This window comes from Chrysemys picta, chromosome 9, assembly GCF_011386835.1.
Source record: "Chrysemys picta bellii isolate R12L10 chromosome 9, ASM1138683v2, whole genome shotgun sequence".
Taxonomy (NCBI): Eukaryota; Metazoa; Chordata; order Testudines; family Emydidae; genus Chrysemys; species Chrysemys picta.
In genome coordinates, this window is record NC_088799.1 from 47126802 (window position 1) to 47140555 (window position 13754).

General features: G+C 40.1%; 1 protein-coding gene across 7 annotated transcripts in view; it reads left to right on the forward strand.

Moving 5' to 3' along the window:
- Positions 1-5615: 5615 nt before the first annotated feature.
- WDR33 (WD repeat domain 33) overlaps positions 5616-13754 on the forward strand; it is a 99791-nt gene continuing 91652 nt past the window's right edge. For 6 of the 7 annotated variants that reach the window (XM_065556097.1, XM_065556098.1, XM_042853506.2 and 3 more), the window contains exon 1: positions 5663-5827. The gene's annotated coding sequence lies outside the window, so the exon portion shown is untranslated. Of the gene's footprint in view, positions 5828-13754 lie in introns of all 7 variants that reach the window. The other variant, XM_005286403.5, reaches the window with a different exon arrangement.

A 13754-nucleotide genomic window follows, 5' to 3' on the forward strand; every position in this document is an offset into this window, starting at 1 on the left:
CTATCAAAGTCCATTGTTAGCCAAGTACTCCCAATTACTTGAATAACCCCTTCACACTATGTTGACCAAATCTACCTTAGGTGCTTTCTACAGCAAACACTTTAAATACAAGCATAGAGCCAATGCTCATAACTTCAGATATAAAAATGATACATGTATATGAATAGGATGAATACATGCAGAAGAACATAACCTTTGCAAAGATATGTTACATGGCATATCTAGCATAAAACATATTCCAGTTATGTTATATTTACACTCATAAGCATATTTCTATAAAGCATTATGGGGTGCAATGTGTCACAGTGGTTCTCAAACTTTTTTGCATTGGTGACCTCTTTCACAAAGCAAGTGCGACTCTCCCCCTTAATCAATTAAAAACACATTTTTTTATATTTAACACTATTATAAATGCCGGAGGCAAAGTGGGGTTTGGGGTGGAGGCTTACAGCTCGGGCACCTCTGTGTAATAAGCTTGTGACCCCCTTAAGGGTCATGACCCGCACGTTGAGAACCCCTGTAGTAGAGTGGGTAACAAGAGGCCCCAGGTAGGACCTCCAGAGCTATTTTGGTATAAATATTTATATGACAGCAGATTGTGGTAGATGGAAAGGACTTTTCTAGCCCTTTTTGGGGGGGAGAGGGCTTTTGGAGTTATTGTGTATAATTTTTTGTTCTTACCAGCAATAATGGGGTTGTATTAATAAAATAAATACAACTTATGCTGCCCTTTTTCTCATCCCCATTCCTTGTTCACAGATCTGTCAGAACCATGTCATTAGTTCAGTGTCTTTTACATTCTTTTTCTTTCCTCTGCCTTTTTTACTCCATTTTTTCTATATTCTCACCATCTTCTCTTTCTGCAGTTTGTTGCTCCAGAAAAAGCTCCATAAATTTGAATTGGCGTGTTTGGCTAATCTGTGTCCTGAGACAGCTGAGGAGGCCAAGGCTTTGATTCCCAGGTGAGAATTTATGTCCCAGGTTTTATGATTTATGGGTTCTAAGATGCAGGAATAAGGGGAAAACTGAGCTGACCTATTGTTTCCCCTTTGTATCCAGTGTTTCACAGCCACAGTGGGCTGGCCTACAAGGTACAATTCTACATGACGCCAATCAGATAACTGTGTTGATGCCTGGCCCTGCCCATTCCTGAGTGTGGTACCCTTTTAATGTCATGTCCTAAAACTGATCAGTGAAAAGGTAGAGGGAGGAAGGTATTTGATTTGCATAATTCAGTGTGGAGGCACATGAGATCTATAACATGGGGCTTCAGAGTTGTCTGTGTATTATAACACAGGAGGAGGTGGAGATTTTGGATAAATGGTGCAATGCCAGTCGGTACCAAAAATGTCTGAGACACTGGTGTAGAAACATGAGGGAATTCTGGATATTAAAAATGAAAGCACAGAGAAGAGGCTTGTTTCTATCATTATTGTTCTTATCTTGCAGCTTAGAGGGCCGGTTTGAAGATGAGGAGCTACAGCAGATTCTTGATGACATTCAGACCAAACGAAGCTTCCAGTATTAGGGCTAATTACCAGCCCTTATTATGAAAGGAAAGATCAGAGAATTTCAGATGTTTCTCTGCACACCAGACCAATCTAGCTAGCTCCAGGACAGAGCAAAGAGAGTTCTTGATGCACAGTACTTCAGCCTTGGGTCCCACACAGACATGTTTAAACTGAGGACCACTCTTTGACTTGCTGAATATTGTAAACTTGACAAAGATTCATTTGTGGTGAGAGCCATAGAATCTTGGAAACTCCTGTCTAGGTGGTTTCAGTACCTGTTTCCCCCAACTTCCTGTCCCTGCCATGGGAATCTTTAAAGTGTTTTTGGTTACAGGGCCTAGAATAAGCGTAGGTGTGTTCTTCTTTCTTATGAACTCCAGTTACCTAAGGTGGAGAAATTTTGTGCCCATTGATTGTTGAAAATCCTAGTAGTTTGTAGAATCAGAGCTGAAAAGATTCTGAGTGTCTTTTGAAATGTTTGTTCAAGATAATGTTTTTTTTCTCCTTCAATAGTGCATCATTGTTCAGTTTGAATTAAAATGTGATGTTTCTTATTATGTTCCTATAATTTGTAAATATTATCTGATTCACTCCAACTTTAATTATTTAAGTCCTATTGAGAAACACTTTGACCTGGAAGGAGGGAATAGTCTCTGGGGAGGGGATTATCCAAACATCAGTTGTGATTATTACTACAAATGAATATAAATGAGCAGAATTGTATACACATATTTTGGGAGGGAGAGAATATGACACTCTTATTAGGCTATGATTGGAAACTTGACATCCATAGCCATACTGTTGAAAGATCATGCTGCTTTATAATAGCTGCCTGAGTTACCTTGAGTGACACCTATTGACTCAGCAGCAGTAACATAACTTATTCCTTTTAATATCATTATGTCTCCTGGAATCTAATAAACCAAACATACCTTTCTGATTAACCACAGTAACTTTAATTGGGTCAGAATTATAAGAAAAGGTTACACAGGAGTGAGGTCCTGTATTTTATTAGCTACATCCACCTCGTTTCAATCTTAGATTCAGTCTCCAGCTGCAGCTGTCATCAAACAAATCTCTTATATGCTGCCTCACAGGAGATTTCTGTGACTGCCTCAATGAAATGAAAATACCGATCTTTAAAAAACAAATTGAGGTGTCTTAATAAGAACTTCATATCAGAACCCTTACTTCCTAGCTTCATTACTTTTGGTGGTAAGGAAGCACTAGCTAGATTATTTGGCTTCTTTGACTTGGTTTCTTTTAAATTTGTCTGATTAGTTGTGATAGTTGTCTCTTGTTGATATTTAAAAATAAGATGGGAGGCTTTAGAGAATAAATCTAACAGCTTTAGTGAGCTGAACCTGATCCCACATTGCTTACATCATCCTCTGCTAATAGACTGATAACTACCAAACATTGAAATCCATAATAAATTACAGCTACCACTTTTCAACGAAGATCAAAAGCAATAAAACAGACAAGATGGTGGGAAGAAGGCCTCTTAGACCAATAAAACCTCTGTGAACTGCTATTGTATGATAGAACTGAACATGTAATAAAGGGGTTGCTAATACTGTATAGTAAGGGTGTTCTCAAAATATGAAAATTATTCAGGGCTATTTTATTGTTGAAGTTTTGTCACCCCTTGAATTAGCTACATGAAAAGATAAATTCATTGCACCTTGGAAAGAATAATTTGAATTACTCAAATATATTACTATTTCCTAAATAATTTGTAACTGCTCAAAAAAAAGACGGGGCCACTTATGTGGACAGCCCATTAAAAATGTCTGTTTGGTGTAGAGTTGATGATCAAGAAGGGGAAAAATATAGCATAGTGAAACCTCAGAGTTACAAACACCTTGGGAATGGAAGTTGTTCATAACTCTGAACAAAATGTTATGGTTGTTCTTTCAAAAGTTTACAACTGAACATTGACTTAATACAGCTTTAAAATTTTACTATGCAGAAGGAAAATGCTACTTTCCCTTTATTTTTAGTAGTTTTCATTTAATACATTGCTATTATCCTTTTTTTGTTTCTGCTGCTGCCTGATTTCCAAATGAGGTGTGTGGTTGACTGGTCTGTTCGTAACTCTGAGGTTCTACTGTACTTAAAATATGCCATTATAGAAATCAATGTAGTGCCCTCATCTGAAATACTGTTTTGTTCACCTTTTCTCAAAAAGGATATAGGAGAAAGAGTGGGTTTAGAGACCAGGAACAACAATGACCAGAGGCATGGGAAGCTCCCATTTGTAGAAATATTAATCAAAACTGTCCCATATTATTTTCAAAGAGGGAACACAAGGGACATGCTGGAGGTATACAAAATAATGTTATAGAAAAGGTAAATAGTGCTCTTCTTTGTTTACCATTTATCATAATACAAGAACAAAGGGGAAGTCCAGTGACACTGAAAAGGTAGTATGTTTTAAAATTATAAAATGAAATAGCTTTTTATATACAAGCTGTAGTTTGTTTCCACAGGATCCTGTAGCCAGTCAGGAGCTTAGTAACATATCTAAAACAATTATACATCTGTATGAATAGTCTTATGCATTTCTGGACAGTATGAGGCACCAGATACTGGACTAGAGATGGACTTCTGATTTGGTAATTTCTGTGTAATATTTTTACCTTCCAGGGTTGCTCACTGAGCTGCTATTATACACTGCTGGCAATCTGTTTGGCAGATAAGTTTTTCTGCATTCATCAGGAGTTAAAAAATTGCTCAATACAGTTTAACTTAAACAACCAAACAAACCATGCAGTAGGGAAAGTAAAAATACAAACAAAATGGTTAAGATGCCAAAAATCCCAGGATGTGAAAGGGGACTCTTTGTTGGTCCTCAAACATATATATATACCGCTTCCCATAGCTGCTTACATCTTAAAATTAATACTTTAAAAATCCCCTTATTTGAAACTGTTGCATTCTTAGGGCTTGTCTACACTGGCAATTAACAGTGCTGCAACTTTCTCGCTCGGGTGTGAAAAAACATCCCCCTCCCTCCGAGTGCAGCAACTTGCAGCGCTGTATAGCACCAGTGTAAACAGTGACCCAGCGCTGGGAGCTATGCCCCTGATGGAGGTGGTTTTTTTAGAGCACTGGGAGAGCTCTCTCCCAGCGCTGCGCCGTGACAACACAAGGCATGTTAAAGCGATGCCATGGCAGTGCTTTAGCATTGCCACTGTAGACTAGCCCTTAGCTATTACTAATAATGCCTTAGATCTTAAAACTGACAATTCTAAAACTCCAGTTTATATTTTATCTTGGCTTTTTTTACTTTTAGCATCAACCTTGGCTGGGACAATGGAAATGAATGTGAAGTCAAGTTCCTTTATTATGATCAGTTTCATTCCCTGAGGGCTGAAATGTTTGGGTTGCATGCACTGGTGAATGGGGGGAGAGGGATGTTAATTTAGGGTTTATGTCCCATGGCTGTGGAAGTCTCTTGATATGATCTCAAGCTGCTGGTTACTACCCTTCCCCAGCCTCGTCAGTGCTCTCCTAGCTGCTCAGTATTATTTTCAGATTCAGGTAGTTTCCCCCCTCCTCACATCAGTCAGCGAGCACTAGCAGATATTGGGAGGGGAGAGGAGTTCCTTTCTTCTGAGCCAGGACTCCCAAGTGCTGGAACAGATTTCAGTGGTTCTCAAACTGTGGATTGTGACCCTCAAAGTGAGTGGCAACCCCATTTTAAAGAGGTCACCAGGGCTTCCTTAGACTTGCTCGCTGCCTGAGGGCTTCAGCCCTGAGGGGGGGGGAAGGGGGCTCACGTTACATGCCTCCTGCTTGGGGCTGAAGCCCTAAGGCTTTGGCTCTATCTCCTACCTCCCAACTGGGGTGACGGGGTTGGGGCAGGCTCAGGCTTCAGTCCCCCCTCCTGGGGTCCTATAGTAATTTTTGTTGTCAGAAGGGGGTCCCAGTGCAATGAAGTTTAAGAACCCCTGGATTAGCGTGTAGTCCACGCTACTTCTGTCGACGCATGCGCGCCCCGCTTGCCGTTCTGCCCATGTCGGGTCACTCCTGCATCAACTGCGCGCACTCGCATCATGCACAGTCGGGCCTCCCTTGCGCTTGCGCAGACGCGGTCCTGGCCGCCGCTGCGTCCCTATCCTCGGCCAGGTCCTCCCCGGCGCCTTGAGCGTCCTGACGTAGAGCGCGTGCACCGCCCCGGTCGTTGGAGGGGAAAAGATGGCGGGCGGGCGCAGTGGGGGCTCGTGAGGCAGCGGCTTCCGGGCCAGGGGGAGTGTGGAGACCGGCGCGGCAGCGGGGTCCGGTGGCGGGGATAAGAAAACAGTCGGACGGTGAGTGCAGCTAAGTGATGGGCCGCCTGGGGCGGTGCAGTGCGGCCGGGCGGTGTGGCTCCTCCGCCATTTTCAGGCCGTGAGGCTGGGGAGGAGAAGGGGGCCTAGTGCCTGGGTCGGGGGAGGGAGGAGCTCCTGAGGTGGGGAACGAGAGCGCGGAGCCTGGAGAGGTCAGTAGGGGCTTGGGGCCCTTAGGTTACGGGAACCCCAGGGCCTGGAGTGGGCTCCTGGAGAGCTAGCGGGGGTCGGCTGAAAGTAGCACGAGAGCTCGTGGGGGAAGGAGGGCCCTGGACGGGAGTTTCTGCTTCACCTTGCTTTTCCTCCTGTTGCCTTTGGTTTAGGAGAACCCCATGCCTGTTCAGTGTTATCTGTGCTGTTTGGTCTCGGCCGTATGGCATAAATGGAACCATGCACGGCTGGGGCTTGTTATACGTTTATTTTGCAGAGTACATTAGACTTAATTACAATATGATGAATCCTCTGTGGTTTTACAGACTCAAACTTATTCTTTGCATAGCAAAACTACTTGACCGAGTAAAATCAGAACTCACCATTTTAGATAGAGAGAAAACCTTTAAGTTTTGTTTCTTCAGGAATTAGATGGTATTTCTCTTTTGATATGTAATTTACGGCTTGATGTGACTCCTCCTTGCTATGATTAAGTAGCCCTACATTCCCTGTAAGTGACACTACTCTGTATTTTCACTCCATGCATCTGAAGAAGTGGTGTTTTTAACCCACAAAAGCTTATGCCTAATAAATCCGTTAGTCTTTAAGGTGCCACTCGACTCCTTGTTGTACTCTGTATTTGTATACCATCTCTTATCTGACCAGCTTAAACTGTTACAAAGTCTAATGTAGGTAAGTATTCCTACACTCTACTTTTCTGTATTTAACCAAACCTTGAATTAATTTCCTAATCAAAAGTATGATCCTGAAGGGTATTTTTCTAACAATGGGGAGAGCTGAAGCAGACCAGGGTCTACCATTCCTGCTTTTCAAAGCTGAAGTTTTGATGCTGGAAAATACTTTCTGACTAAATACTAATAAACTCTTTGAGGGGAGAGATTCAAGAGCAGTTTTTTTCATCTCCAATCCTACTAGATTGTATTTCTTTATTGGACAGATTACATTAAAAATTTAAGAGTATTTTAACCCCTGTGACAAATAATTTCTGAATCCGTGCCATATGAACACTTAGCCTTATTAACCTGTGGACCACATGTCATCTTTAAGTGAATTTACTGATCAACAACTTGTTAAATACTGTCAAACAATTTAAACACATGCTTGTATGAGTCACAACTAACTAAAGTTAATTCTTGCTATTTATCATTTCATAACATTCTTTATTAAAAAAAACAGTTGCAAGATTAAACCTGCATTTTAGTAATTTATCTTGTATTCAAATATATAAACTTTTGTTGGTTTTCTAATAAATACCACTGTGAACCAATGGTATACTGAGTGTTAATTTGAGTTCTCTCACTTACAGTGGTTTGGTTTAGCGGTCTTTTGTATATCTGGTAAATTTTCCAAACTCTGTTTTTGAATGCTGGAAGCTAGAATAAATTGGACAATAGGGTACTTGCAATGTATCTTTAAAGTTTTAATTATGTGGGTCATTCACTTTTTAGGGCAGGAATTTAAAATTTATACTTGCAAGTTATAAGATAGTGTTTTGTTTTTACAAAGCTGAGTAATGTTAGAAATATTGAATATGTTCATGAAGTTTACAAAAATCAGGTTTTGTTGAGATTTAAAATCTCCCTGGCAGTTTTTTGTGTCCAATTACTGAAGCATTGTGCTAGTACATGAAAACTGGCAAGTGAAACCTGTTAGTTTATTTTCATTGTCCAAGGTTAGTGCAAAAAGTAAACATCAGCAATGAAATTGGCCTTTAACAATGTTCAGTTTTAATCTGATTGCTAAAAGTTAAAATCTTACCTGCTCTACCAAAGTTTTAACATGGCTTTACTTCAAGTTTTTCCCCTCTTCCCTACCCTAACGAGTGCTTAAGGTTGGATCACAAACCAAATTGGTTTATTTTACTGTCCTGAACACTGTGTACTTTATGTATTTTTGATATGTATCACTATATCTGAAGAGTCACCTAGTGTTGGCAAGGACTCAGAGTAGCATGAAATCCAACTTTATGATATTCTTACTCCTGGGCTTATAAAATTATTCAAAATTTAATTAAATGCCAATTCTGGTTCAACCTACATTCTGTTCTATGTAAATACAAAGTGGTACTACAGCTTACAGAAGACTCATTTTATGCTTTAAAACGAACAATACAAATAGTGGGCAGTTAACTACAACTTCAACGCTTAGCCGAACAATCGTTCGCCATTTGGTCTGTTCCTGTGCAGCTGCAAGGGTTTGACAGCCTGAGAGTCCAACATCAGAACAGACTTGATGAACCCATGTAAAAGGGGGTGTGCTTCTGGGCTGCCTCCACCCCTTGGTTGGAATTTTATCCTGGCTGTTACAAGCATGTCAGTTTACCTGCTTTCCCTATATTGTCTCTGTGTAGCAAACTGCTTAAATAGGAGCGGTATGGGTCTGAAGGAAGTCTACGCATCTACATTGGAAACTGACTACAAATACACTCTGGCCTATATAGGAAATTTATATAGCTCTAGTGACTCTTGGTGTACATCTACACTACTGATGCTACAGCACTGCAGATGAGCTGCTATAGCACCATAGCATAGACACTTGCTACAGCAACAGAAGGGGTTTTTCTGTTGCTGTAGTTAATCCACCCCCTTGAGAGACGGTAGCTAAGTTGACCGATTAATTCTTCTGTCGACTCTGTGGTGTCTATACCTGGGCTCGGGACAGCTCAACTATGTCTCTCTGGTGTGAGAATTTTTCACACTACTGAGTGACATAGCTAGATCAACCTAAGTTTTGGGTATAGACAGGCCTTACACTCAGACTGGGATTTTCAAAGGAACCTAAGAGGCAAAGGTGGGCACTCTGCTCCAACTCTTATAGGCTCCTTTGAAAAGCCCAGCCAGAATACTTACCATATTTTAATTAAAGGCTATATATCTTGGTGTTGGAAAAAACATGTCACTTAAAAATAAAACCAAATTTCACTGTTTCAGACGCTTGTCCATTAAGATGTCTTGTAATCTGCCAAGCGGGGAAAATAAGGGTAACAGTAATAATTTGAATAAAACAAAAGAAATCTCAACTTAGTATGTTAATTCTGAGAAACCTCTTAAGTATACTTTGTTTAAAGAACTTCTCAAACTTTATCAATGCGAATTCGAAGACTGAATGTTCCCATGGAATCTTATTGAGATCACAAAGGGAAGATACAGGGGACGCTTTGGGAACATTTCAGCAATAGTTCAATTCTAAGGAGTTTTGTAGTTGGGCAGGTAGTTCTACCACTCTTTCTTTAAATAGCGTGTGGACAAGAGGTTTTTAGATGTGACTAAACTATGCTGTTACTACAAAGAGAAATGTTATCTCTGAAATGATTTCAAGGGCAGTACAAACAGGACTTGAGTGAAATAATCTTATAAAAATATTTTATTCACAGATATATAAAATAGTAGTAGTTTTCTTGTTCTTTCTACCCAAAAATAAAATTTTCTTCCCACTCTTGTCTGTTTCTGGTTTTGTACATACTGTAACAAGCCACCTCTACTTATATTTTCCCAATACAGAAGGAGAATTTCCTTTTCTTATCTTCTTCCATTTCATTTTCTAATTCAGATATAAATCTTCCATACAGAACTGTTGTTACTAAATCTGAACATATTTTTTCATTCAATTTGTTTTGGAGAAGTGTGCTCCAAAATGTAATAATACATTAATATGCAGTGCAGTTGTAGCCTTGTTGGGCCCAGGATATTAGAGACACAAGGTGGGTGAGAAAATAAATTTTATTTTACCAACTTTTGTCACAGCAAAATGCAAAGTGGAACTGTAACCCACTAGCCCCCTCTTTTTGTCCTATGACTGCAAAGGCGTTAATGGGCCACTCTACCTTGAATGGTCCCTTACAGTATGTTAGGAGTGGCCAAATTTACAGACCCTCCGAGCCGCATACAATAATCTTCAGAAGTTCAAGAGCTGCAAGACATGCACAACCTGCCCCCCAGGGCGGTGCCTACCAGGGTGCGGGGCTTCTTCTCCGATTTTCCCCCGCTGGGCTAAAGCCCTTAGATTCCCCATCTTCGCTGCAGGGCAGAAACCCCTAGTCCCACCACAGGACAGAAGCCTCTAGCTCCCCCCTGTCCAGTGTTGTAGGTGGAGAATGGGGGGGAGGGTACATGGGGGGCTCCCGGAGCTGCACTTTAACAGTAAAAGAGCCGCATGCAGCTCAGGAACCACAGTTTGGCCATGCCTGTAATATGTGCTAAGTACTTATGCTAAACAATCTGTTGCACCTTGCACTGCTATGAAATGGGCATACCTTTTCCCGACTTGAAGAAGAGCTCTGTGTGGCTTGAAAGCCTCTCTTTCACCAACAGAAGTTGGTCTAATAAAAGATATTACCTCATCCATAATATATTTGTAAGAGCTTGTCAATATTTTGTCATGGACTCATTGTGGTTCTCTAAAGGAAAACTAAATGTAATGTTCTCATTAGTACATTTCACTATAAGGAATACATTACTAAATTTTAAAAGGCCTTCTAAATAGTTAAAAAAAAAAAAAAAAAAACCCTGGAGGAATCTGCTTGCTTCACATTTTGGTGTGGACTAGAATATGGGGAACTTCTTTCCCATGTTTGTGAACTAAATTTAAAAAACAATAGAATTTTTGGTTAATTTAACAGTTTTGCTTAAAACAAATCAGGCTGTAGCATCTGCAGGGAAGTATCAGTGTAATAGCTCTGATACAGTCAATTAAGGACTTAGTTAATATATAACATGTCTTTTAGTATATTTTGCTACAGGTGTTCTCAACCTTTTTCTTTCTGAGGGCCCCTTCCCCAACGTACTATTAAAAACTCCACAGCCTACCTGTGCCACAATAGCTGGTTTTCTGCATATAAAAGCCAGGGCTGGTGTTAGAAGGTAGCAAGCAGGGCAATTGCCTGTGCTCCGGGGAATTTACACTGCTCAGGCTTAGCTTCAGCCCTGGGTGGTGGGGCTTCAGCTTTCTACCTTGGGTCCCAGCAAGTATAATGCTGGCCCTGCTTGGCCGGCCACCCTCCCCCTCACCCCCCCCCCCCCCAACCTGCTCGCAGCCCCCCAGTGGGCCCTGGATCCCTGGTTGAGAACCACTGTTTTAGTACATATTTAATCAAATTAAAAGTAATTGTTGCAGTTTTTTTAAGGTGATTAAATTTAATCTTCTTTAAATATTTATGAATAGCTTTTTGTGCTCTTTACAGCCCCAGTCTGGTTCCAGTTCTCCCTAAACATTGACTGACCTAGCCTTGCTTTCAAAATCATTATTTCATTAAACAGAAGTGGTCATAGTTATAAAGGTGAGGAATGAAGAAGCATCCATACTAAACAATCAGCTGTGTGATTAGATCTTGAGAAATACCATGGAAGTCCCAGTAGTGGGAATTTCAGTGGTCTGAATCCCTTGGGATTGGACACCTTATTTGTACGAGACTTTTCTTGCAAGTTGTTTCCCAAAATGTCTTAAATGAGGATGACAAATGATACAGATAGAAGAGATCCTCGTAGAGGCTTGTAAAGTAAGACCAAAGATTAAATAGGTGTGGAGTCTGGATTATTCTTTTAAGGGTCTGATTTAAAGAATCAGGCCTGTAAATATGCTGTATCACAGCATGCATGTTGTGAAATGTTAGTACAGTCTGTCCCTGATTTACTGAGCTTGCAGTTAAGAAACTCATACTTAACTGCCGGCAAACTCTGTCCCTTAGGGTTAGTGACAGAAGCAGAGCTTTCAGAAACATGGCTTGCTGACATCCCCAAGGCAGGCAGATTAAAAGTAGAAAAGAAGGATGTTCTAGGACTTCAGGCCTGCAGAGATCTTAAAGTGGTCAGGATTGAAGCTCCCTGGTGGTGGTCCCCTCCCTTCTACTACTAAATTGTCATTCCTTAGGGAAGCTATATTCCTGTATTTGGGGAAAATCTTCTATTTAACTCCTTATCTTACAAAGATTTGGGAGGGGGTTGATTACACAAGACATTTGTAAACTTGGGCTTCCACTATATGAGTTCAGTGAAGTATAAGGTGTTACTTTGTGTTTCTGACACCTACCTAAATTAGCCTCATACATTTTTGTATCATTTGACGCTGTTTAATAAAGTTTAAATCTAGTCACTGAGCAGTATGGAATATTCAAAAATATGTATTCTTACGAATGTTACTTATAATTTAACAACAATATAGCTTCTTATCCCTCTGGGAAGTCTAGAAGAAGTGTTTGATTCTAGGTTTCAGAGTAGCGATTCTAGAATCCTCAAAGATATGGTGGTTGTTCATGAGTGTATTTTTGGAACACGTTTATAAATAAAATTTGGGTTTTGAATTTAGCATTCAACAAAACAGCAATGCTTGCTTTCTATTTCCTTTGCTCCAGTCTTACAATACACAAAATAATTGCTCAAGTTTTCCAGTGTGACAAGTAGGCTTTTGTTTCATTTTCTGTGGGTTTATCTTGGTCTTTTTTTTTTTTTTTTTTTGTCGTTACACCAATAATTCAGACTTGCCTACCGGTAAATTGTGACTTTGAACAACAAGAAGTGATCTTGAAGATTTCTTATGTACTGTCAGATGCTTACAAAAATCCCAGAAATATCCTATCTCCTAGACCTGGAAGGGACCTTGAAAGGTCATCGAGTCCAGCCCCCTGCCTTCACTTGCAGGACCAAGTACTGATTTTGCCCCAGATGCCTAAGTGTCCCCCTCAAGGATTGAACTCACAGCCCTGGGTTTAGGAGGCCAATGCTTAAACCACTGAGCTATCCCTCCCCCCTTAAATTTATGTATCAATCTAAATTTGTAAGGTGTTTAAATTCCAGTACTGATGTACACAAGGATTTAGTGTGGCAACCACAGTATGGACCAGTGAACTTATTTTATGTAAGCATTACAATACTCCTCTTTTGAGAAGCATTAACAGTGTCTATGTTGGGTGTTTAAAAAGCAAATGTTTTATCCAAAGGTGCCAGCAATGCCATTAGAACAAACTTCAGGCCCAGAATTGCCAGAAGCAGTGCTGTTTAGAAACATAATCACTTGGAGCTTGGAAACTCATTTGTCAACACATGTTTCTTGGACCTCAGCAGCAGTTCATTCTTTCCTGGATTAATGCAGCATCCAGTTCTAGATTATTAACATCTTTCTCATCAAGTTGTGCCAAAGGAAATCTAGTTTAGCCCAACTATGAGCTAAGCTCTAGAAATAATTTGACCCAGAATACAAGTCCATAAACTACGAGTTTTATCTTTAGCTAAATATTCATAAATTAAGAATATATTACATCTTCAAAACAGTTCTTAGTCATGTCTGACACTATTTCACTATGTCTATAACTTTAACTTGTGCTGCTTTCTCTAAAAGGTACTATATATTACCCCTAGGAAGTCCAGTCTGACTAGCTTAGGACACATGGGGTGTAGTTCACTATCTAAATGCACGTTGAAGGACACTCAAAATCGTATGGTATCTTTAATTTAAAAAACATAATTTGTAATATGATTAAAATATACATTATGCCTTGAAAATGAGATGATTAGTGTACCCTTTTACCTCCTCACTCACCGGACATGGATGAGGATGAAGGTCTTAATTCTGGTCCTTCAGTATGGCCACTCTGACCACATATTCCTGCAATATCTTTTGACGATGAAGACAATGCATTTGGTCCTGGAGTTAACCAACATTGCTTTATGATTAACCAACATATGTCAGAGCTTTAATAAGCTCACCAATGTGCTGTGATTAATTTCCTCCTCTACAACATTGCCTG